Below are 20,635 nucleotides of genomic sequence, written 5' to 3'. Positions count from 1 at the left end.
GACCCATCCTTGAATAGAGTTCATCTGTCTGGAACCCATACCACATCTCGGACATCAACACCCTAGAAAATGTCCAAAGATACTTCACCAGAAGAGTCCTCCACTCTAAACAGAATACCCTACGAAAGCAGATTATCAATCCTAGGTCTAGAAAGCTTAGAACTACGATGCCTAAAACACGATCTTAGTATTGCCCACAAAATCATATGCTGCAACGTCCTGCGTGTCAATGACTACTTCAGCTTCAACCGCAACAACACAAGAGCACGCAACAAATTCAAACTTAATATTAATCACTATCCACGATTGACCTCTCCAGGTTCCTAAGAGGTCAGTAAGGGGCATACATAAGTGCACTAGCCTGCCTTTCGTCCCCTGTCCAATTGTTTCTCCTTATCTCATATATCATATATCTTTTCTTCCTTCATATATCTTCTCCTCTATTTTTATATCTTCTCTTTATATATAATACTTCATGTCTATTCTCTTCAATATGTATTGTGTATAGGACAAAATAAATAAATAAAATAAATAAAAATATGCATTACTCTATGCATGCGTGGATGTGTCATAAGTTCTTGTTCAGAATCCAGGGATGATAAGGATGATTGATCTGCTCCTGGGCTGTCTGCCAAACTCCCCTCTTCCAAGTCACCCCCAACAAGGGGACACAATCTGAAGTTAGTTGGGGGAAAGATCAAAAGCAACATGAGAAAATATTATTTTACTGAAAGAGTAGTAGATCCTTGGAACAAACTTCCAGTAGACATGGTTGGTAAATCCACAGTAACTGAATTTAAACATGCCTTGGATAAACATATATCCATCCTAAGATAAAATACAGGAAATAGTATAAGGGCAGACTAGATGGACCATGAGGTCTTTTTCTGCGATCAGTCTTCTATGTTTCTATGTATTTTCTGAGCTGGTAAAACGATGTCTTCCATCAAGAAAATTCATTAGATTTGGCATTTTGGATCATTGAAATTTCTTTTTACTCACAAGGGGAGACTTGCTTTTTAAAAATGTACAATATAGCATGAAACCTCAGTTCAGATAAAATGAAATGCCAGTCAACTGACCCTGGTTTAGGATGCTGGTTTATTACCTTCGTAAGACAAACTGAACTGCAGGGGATCAAAACCTAGTTAATGTCATCCAGCACACAATGAGAATGTAGACATCCTATCTTGCCTCTTCTTTGCAAACATATTTCTTATTTATTTATTTAGTCCAATACACAATAATACACAATGAAGGTAATAGAGGACACCTTCAAGGAAATAGAATTAGAGAAAGAATAGAAGAGAGAGTATAGGATGAAATAATCAATGAGAGAATAGAAGAAAGATATAGGGATAGAAGAGATTTTATTTATTTATTTATTTATTAGATTTGGATTCCGCCCCAAAAATACACACAAACATACTATGCATAAATTGTATAGGCCTAGGGGGAAAGGAATATCTCAATTCCCCCATGCCTCACGACAGAGGTGGGTTTTAAGGGGCTTACGAAAGGTGAGGAGGGTGGGGGCAGTTCTAATCTCTGGGGAAAGCTGGTTCCAGAGGGTCAGGGCCTCCAGAGAAGGCTTTTCCCCTGGGTCCAGCCAAACAATATTGTTTAGTCCAGTGTTCCCCAACCTTTTTTGAGCCGCGGCACATTATTCATATTTTCAAAATCCTGGGGAACATTGAACCGGGGAGGGGGGGGGGCGCTAAAGAAAAGTTTGGACAAAAAAATCTCTCTCTTCCTCCCTTTCGCTCTATTTCTCCCTCTTTCTCTCTCTTCCTTCCCTTCTTTCTCTCTCTCCATCTCTTTCTTTCTTCCTCTCTTTTTTGCTCTCTTTCCCTCCTTCCCTTCCTCTATGTCTTTCTCTTTCCCTTGCTCTCTCTCTCTATTTCTCTTGTCTCTCTTTCTATGTCTCTCTCTCTGCCTCTCTTGCTGTCTCTCTCTCTCTGCCTCTTGCTATGTCTCTTTCTCTCTCTTTCTCTCTTTCTTTCTCTGTCTCTCTTGCTATGTCTCTTTCTCTCTCTCTCTCTCTGCCTCTCTTGCTATGTCTCTCTTTCTTTCTCTCTCTCTCGGCTGACTGCGAGCGTGTGCTCTGACGGCGGCAGCTGGACGTGCTGCTGGACGCCGTATATGCCAGCCCCGCAGCACCAGCATGTACGGCGTCCAGCAGCACGTCCAACCGCCACCGTCGGTGCCTCCACCCTGGAGCTCCCTCTCGCCGCTGCCATCTCCCCGTGACTGCCTGGGGCCACTGCAGCCGGTACCCTCCCGCTCCCACCGCCTGTGCCCTCCCGCCGGGCCCCAAAGGACACTTGCTGGCAACGCCAGGGAAGCTCCAGTTGGGTGGGGCGCTGCCGGTGCCTCCAACCTGCTGCTGTTTCTGGTGCTCTCCTGCTGGGCCCGAAAGAAGGAAGGCGGGAAAAAGGAGGCGCGAAGAATGAAGCGCTCCTTTTTCCAGCCTTCCTTCTTTGGGGCCCAGCAGGAGAGCACCGGAAACAGCGGTATCGGGCAGGAGCCGGGGGACAGCTGCGAGTGGGAGCTCCAGGTCGGAGGCACCGGCAGCGCCCCGCCCAGCTGGAGCTTCCCTAGGAGCTTCGCGGCACACCTGACCGTGTCTTGTGGGAGACCGGTTGGGAAACACTGGTTTAGTCGACGGGACCTGGAGAAGGCCAACTCTGTGAGACCTAACTGGTCACTGGGATTCGTGCGGCAGAAGGTGGTCCCGGAGATATTCTGGCCCGAAGCCATGAAGGGCTTTATAGGTCATAAACAACACTTTGAATCATGACCGGAAACTGATCGGCAACCAATGCAGACTGCAGAGTGTTGGTGTAACATGGGCATACCTTAGGAAGACCATGATTGCTCTTGCAGCTGCATTATGCACAATCTGAAGTTTCCGAACACTTTTCAAAGGTAGCCCCGTATAGAGGTCTACTAATTCCCCCTCATCCTCTGACTCACTCAATAACATAACTGGGGGTACTACAGTCTCTGGTGGTTCTCCAGTCTCTAACTCCCCTTCACTTTCACTCTCGGTATCAGATGGCAAGAACAGTGGCCTGAGATGCCAGTATTCCTTTATTTATTTATTTATTTATTGGACTTGTATGCCACCCCTATCCATGGTCTTGGGGCGCCTCACAACATATACTACTGACCCACTCAGAGAGGGTTCGCAACTTGGGCGTCCTCCTCGATCAAAAGTTGACATTGGAACATCATCTTTCGGCTGTGGCGAGGGCGTTTGCCCAGGTTCACCTGGTGCACCAGTTGCGGCCCTATTTGGACAGGGAGTCATTGCTCACAGTCACTCATGCCCTCATCACCTCGAGGTTCGATTACTGCAACGCTCTCTACATGGGGCTACCTTTGAAAAGTGTTCAGAAACTTCAGATAGTGCAGAATGCGGCCGCGAGAGTCATTGTGGAGCTCCCTAGATTCGCCCACGTTTCTGCAACACTCCGTGGCCTGCACGGTCACAATTCAAAGTGTTGGTAATGACCTTTAAATCCCTACATGGCATAGGGCAAGAATACATCCGGAACCGCCTTCTACCGCATGAATCCCAGCGACCGATAAGGTCCTACAGAGTTGGCCTTCTCCGGGTCCCGTCGACCAAACAATGTCATTTGGCGGGCCCCAGGGGAAGAGCCTTCTCTGTGGTGGCCCCGGCCCTCTGGAATCAACTCCCCCCCAGAGATTAGAATGGCCCCCACCCTCCTTGTCTTTCGCAAATTACTCAAGACCCACCTTTATCGCCAGGCATGGGCGAGTTAAGATATTCTTTCCCCCTAGGCCATTACAAGTTATGCATGGTATGTTTGTGTGTATGTTTGGTTTTTATTATAAGGGTTTTTAGTTGTTTTATTCATTGGATTGTACATGCTGTTTTTTATCGTTGTTAGCCGCCCCGAGTCTGCGGAGAGGGATGGCATACAAATCCAATAAATAATAATAATAATAATAATAATAATAATAATAATAATAATAATAATAATATAGCGAAACACAACAGTACAGTTGTGTTGATCCTCAAAATCGTCTCTTGATCCTCAAAATCCCTGACCAGCTGAGCCAGACATGGCCCACTCACAACAATCCAGTTCTATAGTATGGCTGAAATTTCGTGCCCATTTTATCATTGTGTCTTTCACTTATTCATGCTCTAAATCAATATCCAGTAAATAATTATATAGATTTTCAATTGATCTTTCATCTCTTCCTGTGAGTATCTCATCTAGTTCTGTCATTTCTAAATTAATACCCTCTGTTTTAACATCCTTATTGTATCGTGACTGGATTCTCCCATACCAATCCATCTTTATCCCTTGTTCCTCCAGTTTTTAGATTGCAATTCCACCTTGTCTGTTAAAATATCCTTGTATTGTGGAACATTTCTCCAATATAAGTCTACTTGGGTGAAGTTGTGCTTTCGTTATACTGTAGATAACCAAAATGGTATTTTCAGATAATGTTTCTGTGATGGTTTTAGCACCCGACAGGGACAGTGTTGAGGGGCCAGGGCCTACAGCACTTCCTGTCAGGAATGACACAGCATGTCCAAGGCTCATCCAATCAGCAGATGACACACAGGTTCAGTGCTCAGCAAATCAGAGGCAGAGATGGAACCTCTTTTAGATGTCAGAGTGGAAAGGTCAAGGAAGAGAGACACCTGATTGGCTGGAAGAGGTAATGCTGTTGGGTCATTGGGTCATGACCTCACACTATTTAAGAGTGCGGCATGCCCCACCTTGTTGCAGGGAAACAACACCGTTTCTTGTATAGTTTGTATAGTCTCTTGTTTTTCCATTTTGGATTTAAACAGTTACTTTCTTGGTTTTGCTAATGTTTTTGGCTCCTCCAGTTAATTTATTGAGGACTTCATCTAGGAACTCTGTCTACAACTAGTAACTCTTACACTGTTATGTTTGCTCTGGGATTTTAGCCAAAGGATAAATTGTTGGGTCTTTCCGTGTGAAGTGGACCAGTGGTCCCCACCTCACCATCTCAGATTTTGATGAAATTTGACACATAGTTTCTGTATGTATAGAATTATGCTGTGCAAAATTTTAGTTCAAAAAACTAAAATTTGGGAGTTCTAGGAGACCTCAAATAAAGGGTTGCAAAATGCTGAGTCGGCAAAAATGACATTTTGGGCCAACTTCTAGAAGCTGGCCGTAGTGGTATGTTGGAGATATTTGGAGAACCAGCAAACCTTGTAAGGCTTTATAAAGTGTCAAAAACCCCATGTACCTAGTCCTCTTACTTTTTCCATGGTTCAGGCTCAAATTTTGCAAAAAAATCCTGAAAAATGAATTTATAGCAATCTTCAGGCTGCTGTAGTTTCAAAACTACTTGGCCTTTCAGGCTGATTTTTGGCAGGTCTACTAAGTACACAACTACAATGAGGACTTCCAATTTGTAGCACTTTCCTTCAAGTTGTTTAAAAAATATAAGAGTTCAAAGTTGGTACTTAACGGGTTTTGGTGCCCTGTTAGATCGTGTGGGACAGCTTCAATCCTCTAAAATTTTGCACAGCATAGTTTTATGTCATAAAGAAATTATATGCCAAATTTCATCAAAATCTGAGATGGTGAGGTGGGGATGATCTTTAAAATTGGTCCACTTGACACGGAATGACTCTGTTGGAACTTTTTTTTAAAAAAAAATTTTAAATTTTATTACAAATATATACACATTTACATACAAGATATGTTTTATATTAATACAAGGCTAAATCAACGCGTAACAAATAAACGAACAAACAAACATGACAAACAAACAAACAAAAATATTCTTTAAAAAAAGATCTAATTGCTTATTTAAGTACATTAATAACAATAACTATTCACTTAGCATATTTTATAATATTTGTACTTGTATTCCCTTCAGGAGGTAAGTTTTGAATGATTTTTGGTTTTAAATTATTTTCTGGTGAAGCATGTTGACCATTTTCTCTTGTAGGTTGTCACTGTTCTTTAAATCATTTAATTCTTTCTTATCCGCCTTCTTTTATTCATATTCAATTTCTTTAATGTCATACAGATCTTTTTGTATATATGTCTTTTGTATTTTTTTTTTCTATGTAATGAAAAGGATATAAAGTATTGTTAATTTGATTTTTTCTTTTGAATTTTATTTCTTTTCTTAAACCAGTTATAAAGATGTATCCAGGTTTTATCGTGTTCGGAGTCCTCTTTATTTTTTAATTTAATTGTTAGTGCGTCAAATTCAGCACAGTCTAATATTTTTTTAATTATCAAATCATCTTCAGGTGGTTCGGGTTGCTTCCAATTTTGAGCTATCGTTATTCTAATTGCTGTCAATATATGAATTAATAAGTAGTGTTTGTTTTTTTCAATTTTTTGATCTATAATTCCCAGGAGAAAGGCTTCAGGTTTTTTATTTATCTTCATTTGTAAAATCTCTTCTATCCAATTCTGCATTTTGTTCCAGAATTTTTTCATTTTTGAGCAGGTCCACCAAATGTGGTAGTATGTCCCCATTTTTTTACACCTCCAACATTTTGGGCTTGTTCCTTTATACATTTTGGCTAATGTTGCCGGTGGAAGGTGCCACCTATAATACATTTTGTATATGTTTTCCTTATAAGCTGTAGATTTTGTTAATTTATAGTTTTTGGTCCAAATTGATTCCCACTTATCTAAATTTATGCTGTAACCAAAATTTTTGCCCCAACTATGTATACTATTTTTAACGATGTGTTCCTCCATTTTATAGTGTAGCATATATTTATATATTTTGGAAATCATTTTTTTTTCTTGGCCTAAAATTATCTTATCTAATTCTATCTCTTTTATTTGTATTTCCTTCTTTTTCCCTTCTTGATATTTTGATTTAATTACGTTATACGCCCACCAGTCGATTTTGATTCCAATTTCTTCTAATTGTTCCCTAGTTTTTAATTCCCCATTTTTTTCTAATGTTTGAACTTTTATATATATTAAATCCTGTTATAAATTAGACAATTTGTGTACATCTAATTATTGGGGCCAGCACAGGACAGAACAGTTTCGCTTTCAATCTTTCCCAACACCCTATACAATGTCTTGGGAAATAGGCATGTATTTTTTTTCTTCTATGCCATATAAATGCGTGCCACCCTATTTATAAACCATGTCACTCCAAAGTCAAAAGTCTTGTATTTCTTAACAAAATCCGTTTTCTCATCCATGTCAATACTGCAGAATGATAATATAGCTCCCAATTTGGAAGTCCAAATCCACCTCTAAGTCTTGCATCTTATAACATTTTTATATGAATCCTCACTTTCTTCCCTTGCCAAAGAAACTTCAAAATCATTTTATTTACATAAATATTTTATATGATGTGTTTCCCATGGCGGGCCAGAAGAGGGCTCCTTGATTGGGAAGATTTTGGCAATGTTATAGTTGAGTAAATCGCATTGTATTTAAAGTACTGGCATTAAATTAGAAACATAGAAACATAGAAGACTGACGGCAGAAAAAGACCCCATGGTCCATCTAGTCTACCCTTTTACTATTTCCTGTATTTTATCTTACAATGGATATATGTTTATCCCAGGCATGTTTAAATTCGGTTACTGTGGATTTACCAACCACGTCTGCTGGAAGTTTGTTCCAAGGATCTACTACTCTTTCAGTAAAATAATACTTTCTCATGTTGCCTTTGATCTTTCCCCCAACTAACTTCAGATTGTGTCCCCTTGTTCTTGTGTTCACTTTCCTGTTAAAAACACTTCCCTCCTGAACCCTATTTAACCCTTTAACATATTTAAATGTTTCGATCATGTCCCCCCTTTTCCTTCTGTCTTCCAGACTATACAGATTGAGTTCATTAAGTCTTTCCTGATACGTTTTATACTTCAGACCTTCCACCATTCTTGTAGCCCGTCTTTGGACCCGTTCAATTTTGTCAATATCTTTTTGTAGGTGAGGTCTCCAGAACTGAACACAGTACTCCAAATGTGGTCTCACCAGCGCTCTATATAAGGGGATCACAATCTCCCTCTTCCTGCTTGTTATACCTCTAGCTATGCAGCCAAGCATCCTACTTGCCTTTCCTACTGCCCGACCACACTGCTCACCCATTTTGAGACTGTCAGAAATCACTACCCCTAAATCCTTCTCTTCTGAAGTTTTTGCTAACACAGAACTGCCAATGCAATACTCAGATTTAGGATTCCTTTTCCCCAAGTGCATTATTTTACATTTGGAAACATTAAACTGCAGTTTCCATTGCTTTGACCATTTATCTAGTAACGCTAAATCATTTACCATATTACAGACCCCTCCAGGAATATCAACCCTATTGCACACTTTAGAGTCATCGGCAAATAGGCAAACCTTCCCTACCAAACCTTCCCCTATGTCACTCACAAACATATTAAAAAGAATAGGACCCAGAACAGACCCTTGTGGCACACCGCTTGTAACCTGTCTCTGCTCAGAATACTCGCCATTAACAATAACTCTCTGATGTCTATGCTTCAGCAAGCTTGAAATCCACTGAACTATCCAGGGATTAAGTCCAATCTTCACTAATTTATCTATCAGCTCTTTATGTGGAACCGTATCAAAGGCTTTGCTGAAGTCCAGATAGGCAATATTCCTAACAACTAATTTCTGTCAGAAATCAGAATCATTTGATCAGTGGTGGAAACAACTGATCAGTTGCAGGAAATGAGATATTTCATTAATTTAACAAGCCATTTGATTCAATTAATGAATTTAATTTTATAAATTTCTAAATTGAATCAGATTGTGGGCTTACCTAGGTTCGCCCACATTGCTCCAACACTCGGTGGCTTGCACTGGCTGCCGACCAGTTTCCGGTCACAATTCAAAGTGTTGGTAATACTTATAAAGCCCTACATGGCATCGGACCAGAATACCTCCGAGACCATCTTCTGCCGCGCGAATCCCAGTGGCTGATAAGGTCCCACAGAGTTGGCATTCTCTGGGTCCCATCGACTAAACAATGTCGTCTGGTGGGCCCCAGGGGAAGAGCCTTCTCTGTGGCAGCCCCGGCCCTCTGGAATCAACTCCCCCCAGAGATTAGAACTGCCCCCACCTTCGTCTTTCGTAAATTGCTTAAGACCCACCTATACCGCCAGGCATGGAGGAATTGAAACATTTCCCCCAGGCTTATATAGTTTTATGTATGGTATGCTTGTGTTGTATGGTTTTATATAAAGGGGTTTTAGATATTTTTTCTTCTTTTCAATATTAGATTTGTTTACTATATACTGTTTATTATTGTTGTGAGCCGCCCCGAGTCTTCAGAGAGGGGCAGCATACAAATCTAATAAATTATTATTATTATTATTATTATTTTTCATCTGACACATTTTTTGTGATACGAACCTAATGGACAGGCTCCATTAGGTTCGTACCTCGAGGAATACCTGTATTTCTATTTGTCCAGTTTCACCCATCCTGTTCATTTAATAAAGCATCCAGATATACCCACAGGATCTGTTTTATTGGAGGGTAGTTGGGTTTAGTTGCATGTCAAGCTGCATACAAAGTCATGTGTAACGAGGACAGAACAGACCTTATCATTCTAGGAAATTTTTCATCTTTGAGAGTGATGTATGCATGATTCAGAACTTAGGATTTCACCGACACTCACTGAGTTGTCCTGCTCACCACTTTTTAGCTAATTGCAACATGATTCTTAACAGAAGTTAGGCTGTATAAAGGTGAAGAGGATATCCGTCAGAGGTGACTCCTCTGTGTTCAGGGAGCTAGGTTAAACAAACCTAGGAGAGACATAAAACTACACAGCAGAACAGAAAAATAGGCAGGAAGAACAAGTTACAGAAAAGTTTTTAAACCTTGGTTGAAACCCGAGTAAGCTTTTCAATCTAACTGCAACTTTCAACTATTAAATTTGTTTGCTTATTATTTAGTTAAATTACTCTCATAATTTGCTTGTTACTCCTGTCCACTTTCTATCTTGTCTTCCCTCGCATCTCCTTTATTCAGCCATGCTACACATAATTCTTTTTTCTTTTCTAGATTATCATTCACGCTTCTTACAGGTCGAATCTCTTCTGGCTTACCTCTATCACCCCAAAATATCTTTGAGAAGCAAGAAAGCACCTGGACCAACCTGAGCAACCATACTGGGATTCATCAAACCCTTTATCATGAAGTAAACAGAACAAAATGTTTCAACCACAAGACCTGAAGTTCCTAAGGGTTTGAAGAGATGATATGGAGGTGACAAGACAGGATGGGGTGGGGTGGAGAGAGATTTAGCTACAGTTAGTGAAAGAATGTAGATGGAAAGAAAGAAGGGGTTAAAAAAGAACTGAGTTAGCCTCTCAGCTCTTTTCAGTCTCTTTATTGTCCAGCTTGACCCAGAACTAATATCGACAGCTGCAAACCAACATGAGCCTCTCACACCTTGAAATAAGCCCCCTCCAAATCCTTTCACAAATCTTGTTTTTATGAATATGTAAAGCAACTAGAGAGTTTAATACATGGCTAGAACAAAACCACACAACTGATATTGAATTAAGGTAAACATAGAGATTTCCCTCGGACGTATGCACTAGTCATTTCCAGCTCAAAGAATGGTGCTAATCTCCATTTCAAACCCAAAGAGCCAGCGCTGTCGAAAGACGTCTCTGTGGTCAGGTGGCCGGCATGACTAAACGCCTAACGCTGTTACTTTCCCACCAAAGGTGGTCCCTGTTTTCCTCCTTGCATTTTTACATGTTTTCAAACTGCTAGGTGGACAGAAGCTGGACAAAGTAACAGAGTATTTAATTATCTTTACTTAACTTCTTAACTTCATTTCTCATTCAAATGTATCTTTGTTTTGGGCATTCTCCAGTCGATGAATCATGTTATGGTAAAAAAGACTATGGAGTGTGCTGGAGTACTTTCTCATCATTCCATGCATTTATATGGCTCCTTCCCTGTGGATACTTTGATGGCGTGAAAGATTACGGCTTATTGAGAAGTTCTTTCCACACTCCATGCATTTATATGGCTTCTCCCCTGTGTGGATCCTTTGATGGCATATAAGTTGGTTGCTTGTTCTGAAGCTCTTTCCACACTCCATGCATTTATATGGCTTCTCCCCAGTATGGATCCGTTGATGGCGTGTAAGTTGGTTGCTTCTTCTGAAGCTCTTTCCACACTCCATGCATTTATATGGCTTCTCCCCAGTATGGATCCTTTGATGGGTTGTAAGATGACCACTTATTGAGAAGCTCTTTCCACACTCCATGCATTTATATGGCTTCTCCCCAGTATGGATCCTTTGATGGGTTGTAAGATCACTGCTTGTTCTGAAATCCTTTCCACACTCCATGCATTTATATGGCTTCTCCCTTGTGTGGATCCTTTGATGGCATATAAGTTGGTTGCTTGTTCTGAAGTCCTTTCCACACTCCATGCATTTATATGGCTTCTCCCTTGTGTGGATCCTTTGATGGCATATAAGTTGGTTGCTTGTTCTGAAGTCCTTTCCACACTCCATGCATTTATATGGCTTCTCCCCTGTGTGGATCCTTTGATGGCATGTAAGTTCAAAGCTCGTTCTGAAGTTTTTTTCACACTCAATGCATTTATGTGGCTTCTCCCCTGTGTGGATCCTTTGATGGCATATAAATTGTTCGTTTGTTCTGAAGTCCTTTCCACACTCCATGCATTTATATGGCTTCTCCCCTGTGTGGATCGTTCTATGGCGTGTAAGATTACCGCTTATTGAGAAGCTCTTTCCACACTCCATGCATTTATATGGCTTCTCCCCTGTGTGGATCCTTTGATGGCATATAAGTTGGTTGCTTCTTCTGAAGCTCTTTTCACACTCCATGCATTTATATGGCTTCTCCCCAGTATGGATCCTTTGATGGGATGTAAGAGCACCGCTTGTTCTCAAATTCTTTCCACACTCCATGCATTTATATGGCTTCTCCCCAGTATGGATCCTTTGATGGGTTGTAAGATCACCACTTGTTCTGAAATTCTTTCCACACTCCTTGCATTTATATGGCTTTTCTCCTGTGTGGATCCTTTTTTTCTTTCCATGTTGATTGCATTTATTTGATGTCTCATCAATGTGAAAACTTTTCTGTGACTCAGGAGACTCATTTTCTTCAGAAAGTGTGAATATGCAATTTTTCTCTTTGCCTTTGCATAGATTGGCTCTTTCTTTGGCTTGTGATGGACAGGGTCCATTCACATCTAATGTCTCTTTGACGTGTCTTGCGCCTTTCCCAATATATTTCTTCCTTCGTTTTCCTCGTTGATCAGTAAATTCCTGCATCTGAGCAACAATCGAAAATGAGCTTTCCTTTTTCAAGTTATTTGACAGATTTCTTTCCTGCCTTTGGGATTCTGTTTGAATTGCAAGTTTCTTCCTTACAACTCCTTGTCCAAACGCTTTGATTGGTTCTCCAGAGATTTTATTGTAATTCTCATTATCACCTTCAAAAAGAAAGAAAAATGAAAATGAGAGAAAGGTTAGGGGAAAAGATCACTCTGTCAGAAGTCATTTTAATTGCATTTAGGTATTGTGCCAAATTCTATACAGTATATACTCCATTTTTGCATCCTTATAGTGGCATGGTATAGAAATTATAATATCTCTATGTATGAGGTGTAAAATCTTGAAACAGACATTAAATCAAAAAGGTTGAATGATATGGAAGCACATCGGCCGAAATAGTTGAAATCTGCACGATGGAGTTTGCCATTCCCTCCAACTAAGAAATTACTTTGTCGCTAAAATGTTAAAATATAAATATAAAAACAAATTGAATAGTATATATTTACGCAGAATGCCACAGATCTATTTCCTACTTAAGAGCCGTAGAAAAACAGAACTTTTCCTTCTCCCTCTGAGGAGGGGATGTCTTTTTAGAGAGCTTTTCATAAGAACGGACTAATGACATTAAAAACCCTGCTGTTCTGTTCGGGTCGTATGTGACCCAAAGCCATGTTTGAGACCCTGTAAAAAATTTCCCTTGCTTATCTGGAATTTGAAATTTTATGATTTTGTATGATTTTAGGGGTATTTTTTTTGTGGGGGGGGTTAGTTTTGGCTGGGCAAAAAAAGTCACACTTGTAATGTTCGGGTCGTATACAACTGGGACCAAAAAAGGTTTATTTTAGGTACTTAAATTTGGTCTTTTTGGAAACCTTTTTCACTGGGATACTAATTTCAGTCTTTCTGAACACAATGAAAGTGAAATTGAGAGGACAAACTAATGCTTATTTGTTTATTTCATTCGTAAAAGCCTGCTCCTAGCATTTTTGTGCATTTTTGTTCATTTTTATTTAGTTCAGGATGACACTTCAAACTTTTTTTACCTTTTTGTGTTGGATCACTATTTTGAATATCCCTGATCATTACAAAAATAGAAATAAATTGAAAAAGGTTATGCTTATTGGGTTTTTTTGCTCAGAAATAAGCCCCCCCCCCCCGACTATGCAATCATTTTCACTTTAAATTTTTTTTAGCCTGCCAGTTCCACCAACTTTTTGGAAAACCTTTTTCACTGGGATACTAATTTGAACTTTTCTGAACATAATGATATGAAAATTGAACTGAAAAAAAATAGATGGTAAATTGATTATTTTGCTCATAAAAGACCCCCCCTCCGCTGTGCGCAATTATTTCAATATATATATATTTCAGGCTCCAAAATCAAAATATTATTAAAACATTTTGCATTGAAATACTAGGTCGAACATTTCTGAACATAATGATATGAAAATTGAACTGAAAAAATAGATGGTAAATTGATTATTTTGCTCATAAAAGACCCCCCCTCCGCTGTGTGCAATTATTTCAATATATATATATTTCAGGCTCCAAAATCAAAATATTATTAAAACATTTTGCATTGAAATACTAGGTTGAACATTTCTGAACATAATGATATGAAAATTGAACTTATTTCTTTTGCTCAGAGGTAGCGCCTCCGACCCCCACGGCTGTGTGCAATCTGTTTCACTTTACTTTTTTTTTTAGGCTCCAAATCCAAAATATTTTTAATACCGTAGGCATTGATTTACTAAATTGGACATTGCTGATCATCAGAAAAATATTCCCCACGGTTTCAAATTGGTGCTTATATTTTTATTTCACTCAGAAAGCCCAAACCATATTTTTGCTGTGTGCAATCATTGCCACTTTACTTTTTTTTTAGCTTGCCAGTTCCAACGTTTTTGAAATTATTTTTCACTGGGAAACTAGATTGAACATTTCTGAACATAATGATATGAAAATTGAACTGAAAAACTGATGCTTATTTGGTTATTTTGCTCAAAAAATCCACCCCCCACCCCCCATGATTTGGAGCATTTTTTCAGTTTATTTTTTTTTAGGGTACAAATCTCAAAAAAATCCCCCCTTTTGTATTGATATAATAAATTAAACATTCCTGATCATAAGAAAAATAGAAATGAACTGAAAAAAAATGATGCTTATTTGTTTATTTTGCTCAGAAAAGGGCCAACACCCCTCGGCATTGCTGTGTGCCATTATTTTCAGTTTTTATATAGATTTGGTTGAAAATATTTGGAATATCCTTTTGAAAAACAAGTCCATGATGGCCAGACAACTAATTTTATGAAAGAAATCCATTTTATTAAAAACAAGTATGTAATTTTGAAATGAACAGCATAATTTGTATATAAACTGAAAAAATTGAGCACAGCCTGGTGGGGGCCTTTTCTGAGCAAAATAAACAAATAAGTATCATTTCTTTCAGTTCAATTTTCATTTCATTATGTTCAGAAATGTTCATTTTAGTATATCAATGCCAAAGTTATTGAAAATATTCAGAAATAGGGGCCTAGAAAAATGTATAAAGTGGCATGCTTGAAAAAAATGGGGGGTGGGGTGGCCCTTTTAAGAGAAAAATAAACAAATAATCATCAATTTTTTCAGTTCAATTTTCTTTTCATTATGTTCAGAAATGTTGAAACTAGTAATCCAACACCAAATATACCAAAATGTTTGCAGTTTTCAGGCTAAACTATCTATAAATTGAAAAATATTTGCAAAAATGCTAGGGCAGGCTTTACAAGCAAAATTAAAATATAAGCGTTAATTTTTTCATCTCAATTTTACTCTCATTAACTACAAAATGTCTTCCTGAACTCTCTGACTGGAGACTAGGAAACCCTTACCAAGAGAGGCCACATTCCTATAATTCTCCAGCATGACTTCCCGATGCAGAGCTTTTTGGTGAGGATCCAGCTGAGACCACTCCTCCTCTGAGAAATAAACAGCCACCTCCTTAAAGAGCAGAAGACCCTCCTGAAAGGGGAAAAAAGTACAAAACAGAATGAGGACGGACTGCAGGATATTTCCTATTAATTAGATATTCCCAAAGCAAACATACACGCTAAGATAAGTGGCTATCTTGAATGATTCTGTAGGATTTTCAGTGCCATTTAGGTTAAATAAGCACAGCTTCTTTCTGGATCAATTGAACTTCCAAACACCCAGCCAGCCAGGCAGCCGACCATCATCAAAATACTCTTCCTTCTGGATCTATTAATCCATCCACAATTAAAAGGCCCTCAGTATCTTGAGAAAATCAATGGGCAGGTGGGCTTTGGAAAAACCCCTGATATGTGAAAGGAGGGAGGAGTGGCTACTAGAGCCAAGGAGGCACTTGTGCACCCCCTCCTCAAGAGGCCCTCCCTGGACCCAGTTGTAGTTAACAACTACCATACAGGCTCCAACCTTCCCTTCATGGGGAAGGTTGTTGAGAAGATGGTGTCGCTCCAGCCCCAGTGGTCCTTGGAAGAAGCCGATTATCTAGGCCCTCCACAGTCAGGATTCAGGCCCGGCTTCAGCATGGAAACTGCTTTGGTCGCGCTGATGGAGGATCTCTGGCAGGCCCGGGAAAGGGGTTTAGCCTCTGGCTTGGTGCTTCTTGACCTCTCAGTGGCTTTCGATACCATCGACCATGGTATCCTTCTGCGATGGCTGGAGGGGTTGGGAGTGGGGGGCACTCTTCTGCAGTGGTTCTGCTCCTACCTCTCTGGCCGATCACAGTTGGTGTTAGTGGGGGGTTAGAGGTGGACCTCGAGGTTTCTCCCTTGTGGGGTGCCTCAGGGGTCAGTCCTCTCCTCCCTACTATTTAATATCTACATGAAACTGCTGGGTGAGATCATCCAAGGGCATGGGGTGAGATGTCATCAGTATGCTGATGACACCCAATTGTACATCTCCACCCCATGTCCAGTCGGCAAAGCAGTAGAAGTGATGTGCCGGTGCCTGGAGGCTGTTAGGGTCTGGATGGGTGTCAACAGGCTCAAACTCAACCCTGACAAGGCAGAGTGGCTGTGGGTTTTGCCTCCCAAGGACAATTCCATCTGTCCGTCCATTACTCTGGGGCAGGTGAATTATTGACCCTCTCAGAGAGAGTCCACAACTTGGGCATCCTCCTCAATCCACAGCTAACATTAGAACATCACCTTTCAGCTGTGGAAAGGATGGCGTTTGCCCAGGTTCGCCTGGTGCACTAGTTGCGGCCCTATTTGGACAGGGAGTCTCTGCTCACAGTCACTCATGCCCTCATGACCTCGCGGTTCGATTACTGCAACGCTCTCTACATGAGGCTACCTCTGAAGAGTGTTCGGAAACTTCGGAGCATGCAGAATGCGGCCGCACAAGCAATCATGGGCCTTCTTAGATATGCCCATGTCTCGTCAATACTCCGCGGCTTGCACTGGCTGCTGATTAGTTTCTGGACACAATTCAAAGTGTTGGTAATGACCTATAAAGACCTACATGGCATCAGACTAGAATACCTATGGGACTATCTTCTGGCACACGAATCCCAGTGGCCAATTAGGTCCCACAGAGTTGGCCTTCTCCAGGTCCCGTTAACTAAACAATGTCATCTGGTAGGTCCTAGGGAAAGAGCCTTCTCTGTGGCAGCCCTGGCCCTCTGGAATCAACTCCCCCTGGAGATTTGAATTGCCCCCACCCTCCTCGCCCATTTATGTTGCCAGGCATGTGGGGACTAATCCACCCACTTTTGACTTGTAGCATTTGAGTGTGGTGTGATTGTGTAGCATTGATTGTTTTTAGTAATGCAGTGTTCCCTCGATTTTCGCGGGGGATGCATTCTGAGACTGCCAGCGAAAGTCGAATTTCCGCGAAGTAGAGATGCTTCCTTTCTTTGTCCCCCCTCCCTCCTCCATTCCTGGCAGAACGCGCAGGGGCAACGGGGCAGCAATCTGGGGGCTTTGCTGTGCTCTTGGGCGCAGATGGCGGTGGCAGAGGCTGAAGAGGAGGCCATACAGATCACGTACCTGCTACTGCTGCCGCCACCGATTTTGCCACTGCTGGGCCCCTCAGCTGTTTGGTGGCCCACATATCTTCTTTTGGCCGCAGTGGCGGCAGGAGACACAATCTTGGCAGCGGCGGCCGACATGTGGGCCGCCAAACAGCTGAGAGGCCCGGGTATTGCGAAATCGGCGGCAGTAAGGCTTGGCTTTAAGCCTTATGAGGGCAGTTGGGGGGGGGGAATCCCACCAGTCACCAGCCAGAAAAGCCCTAAATTTAAAGGGCATCAATCCTCCCCATTCACGCCAAACCGACATTTCTCGCGGCTGCCTTCTCAAGAGAAATGGCATCGCCAGCAGAGAGGCACTCCTTTTGCAAACCCCGGGGCGGGTGCCACGCCATCTAACCTCCGGATGAGGCGGCAGCTGGGTCCCGGGCTGAAGAGAGGAAGAAAAGGGTGGCCGAGGGGTTGCTCAGTCTGATTTCCCCCATGAAGAAAAAAAAGCCGCTTGAACCCTCCGCATCCTCACCTCGAACTCCTCCAAGCGCTTACTTGGAAAGCGCTGTCTCTATTACATGCCGATGCCCCAGCGGCTTGGCATCCTGAAAGCCTGAACCATCGGCCCCCTTTGCTGCTGCAGGTGGGTAGCCGCCCATCCGGATCCAGAGGCTCACCCATGGCCACAAAGGGCTCCTCTCCGAGTGGAGCCGGCGCCGAAAGAAGACGGGTCTGGTGAGGGGCCCGAGCCTTGGCCCCTGCTGCCCAAATTGTGCCTCCTACTGCCGCTGCGGCCGACAGAAGACACGTGGGCCACCAAACAGCTGAGGGGCCCTGAAGCAGCAAAATCGGCAGCAGCAAAATTGGCGGCAGTGCGTGGCAGTAAGTCTCTTCAAGTGGAGCGTACCAATGCTCCAAGAATTAAAGGGGAAGGCTGGGGCAGAAGCGGAGCTTTTATTTAAATACGGCTTTTTACAATACATTTTAAAAATAAAAAAATACCATGGGTTTTCAAAATTATTATTTTTATTTCTTTATTTATTGAAAAACCGTGGTATAGGCTTTCCGCAAAAGTCAGACACACGTAAATCGAGGGACCACAGTAATGGGTTTTAACTTGTTTTTTTAATATTAGATTTGTATTTATTGTATTTTTATTGCTGTTGTGAGCCGCCCCAAATCCTCGGAGAGGAGTGGCATACAAATCTAATAAATTATTATTATTATTAACCCATCAGAAATGTTTCTGTAGATGAAGGGATTCTTTGTAGTGTTTTATGAAATGACTTATCTTGTCCAGAGAAGGAGCAATGCTGCTCATGCCCAATAGTTTCATGGAAGTGCTGGGAGAGCTAAACCATCTGTGTGATGTGCCATCAACATCCAGAGACTCTGTCCCTGCTCAGATTGCAAGGAAGCTTCTGGCATTGTCAGCCATTGGCTGGCATGTAAATAAGGAAATGGAGAACGTTTTCTGAGGAAAACATTTCTTAGCCTTTTGCAAAGCTGGATTGTACTGCTGCTCGGAATATAAGCCCTACCCCCAAGATAAGCCAGAATTCAGAGTGTCCTCAGGGAGGGTGGGGCAGTGGGCATGGCCTTCATTGGAGTAGGTGAGTATGTGCGTGGGGCCAGATGGTGCCTGGAAGGAACTGCGGCCTGTGTTTGGGTGTGGGGAGGCCATGGTTCCCATCATGTGTTTTTGCTGGTGCAGAGGGTGTGGTGGAACTGGTGGATCAGGATGGACGGTGGGGGCTGATAATGCAGGGGGTGGCACCAACGCTGCCCCACCACGTCCCTTGCCACATAGCAGCAGCACTGGCAGAGGGGCAGCTGGGGTGGGGGAAGCTGAAGACAAAATGGTAGAAAACACTATCTGTAGTTCTCAACTAACAAAAGTTTTTAGTTTTTAGTGATCAAAGTTATACAACAGCGAAAAAATGACATGCCCATTTTTCACACTTATGACTGTACTACCTGTGCTTATCTACATCCTCTGATTTCCTGTTGGAAATGGAAAAGATGAATCTAGTAAATGAATGTTCTTCTCTTACCTGAGTTAGAGGTTCCATCCTGGTTTCTTCTCCCCCAAAACAAAGAGAGAACTTTCTTCTATTCTTCCCTGGGAGGGAGACAGAATTTCAAAAAGCATAATCAGTAAAATTGGAGGAGGGATGCTGTAGAAAAAAGGACACAGAAAAGATGAGAAATTTAGGAATTCTCAAAGGAGTGGAAGGACCTTATATTACCTCCTGAGGTGTCCTGATTTGGATCTCCCTGACAGATCTCCCTGAAAATCTGTTCTTGGAGGAGATTTGACGGATGCCTCTTTCTCTCAGAATCTCTGATTTCCATTGCGAAGGACTTGAAATAGAAGAAAAGAATTAATGGACATCACAAATCATAAAGTGGTTTCTTTTCTGTGAATACCATTGCAAATCACTCAGTGTCGATCAATTAGGCTGGGAAGTAAGAAAGAAATCGCTGTGCGAAATCTTTCTTCTACAATGCATACAAGAACTTTACAAAAATTAGTCACCACATACTGTAGTATGAATGCCAGGAAAGTCTGGTAAGAAGACATCAGCATTTGAATACATTGATCCAAAGCAAAGATTTTGTGTATAATATAATGCCAGAACAAGGAGAAGACATGATGTTGAAGAGTTTAAAATTTGTATGTACCTGTACCTAATCAGGAAGAGGGAGATTGTGATCCCCTTATATAGAGCGCTGGTGAGACCACATTTGGAATACTGTGTGCAGTTCTGGAGACCTCAATTGACAAAATTAAACGGGTCCAAAGATGGGCTACAAGAATGATGGAAGGTCTTAAGCATAAAACGTATCAGGAAAGACTTAATGAACTCAATCTGTATAGTTTGGAGGACAGAAGGAAAAGGGGGGACATGATCGAAACATTTAAATATGTTAAAGGGTTAAAGGGTTAAATAAGGTTCAGGAGGGAAGTGTTTTTAACAGGAAAGTGAACACAAGAACAAGGGGACACAATCTGAAGTTGGTTAGGAGAAAGATCAAAAGCAACGTGAGAAAATATTATTTCACTGAAAGAGTAGTAGATCCTTGGAACAAACTTCCAGCTGATGTGGTTGGTAAATCCACAGTAACTGAATTTAAACATGCCTGGGATAAACATATATCCGTTGTAAGATGAAATACAGGAAATAGTATAAGGGCAGACTAGATGGACCATGAGGTCTTTTTCTGCCGTCAGTCTTCTATATTTCTATGTATTAATTTTATAATTTAAAATAATCTTTTATAAAATGATGTATCTTTCTCCTAAACACTGATAAATTACCAAAGATATATAAAGAAATTTCA

The 20,635-nt window shown here is 41.3% G+C and overlaps 1 pseudogene; it reads right to left on the bottom strand.

The window, feature by feature from the left end:
- Nucleotides 1–10,352: 10,352 nt before the first annotated feature.
- Nucleotides 10,353–20,635, bottom strand: part of LOC139160366 (zinc finger protein 420-like) — a 49,336-nt pseudogene continuing 39,053 nt past the window's right edge.

Source organism: Erythrolamprus reginae, chromosome 2, assembly GCF_031021105.1.
Source record: "Erythrolamprus reginae isolate rEryReg1 chromosome 2, rEryReg1.hap1, whole genome shotgun sequence".
In the NCBI taxonomy this organism is placed as follows: Eukaryota; Metazoa; Chordata; class Lepidosauria; order Squamata; family Dipsadidae; genus Erythrolamprus; species Erythrolamprus reginae.
The sequence above is the reverse complement of the archived record's forward strand: the minus strand, read 5'-3'. Positions and strand labels throughout refer to the sequence as shown.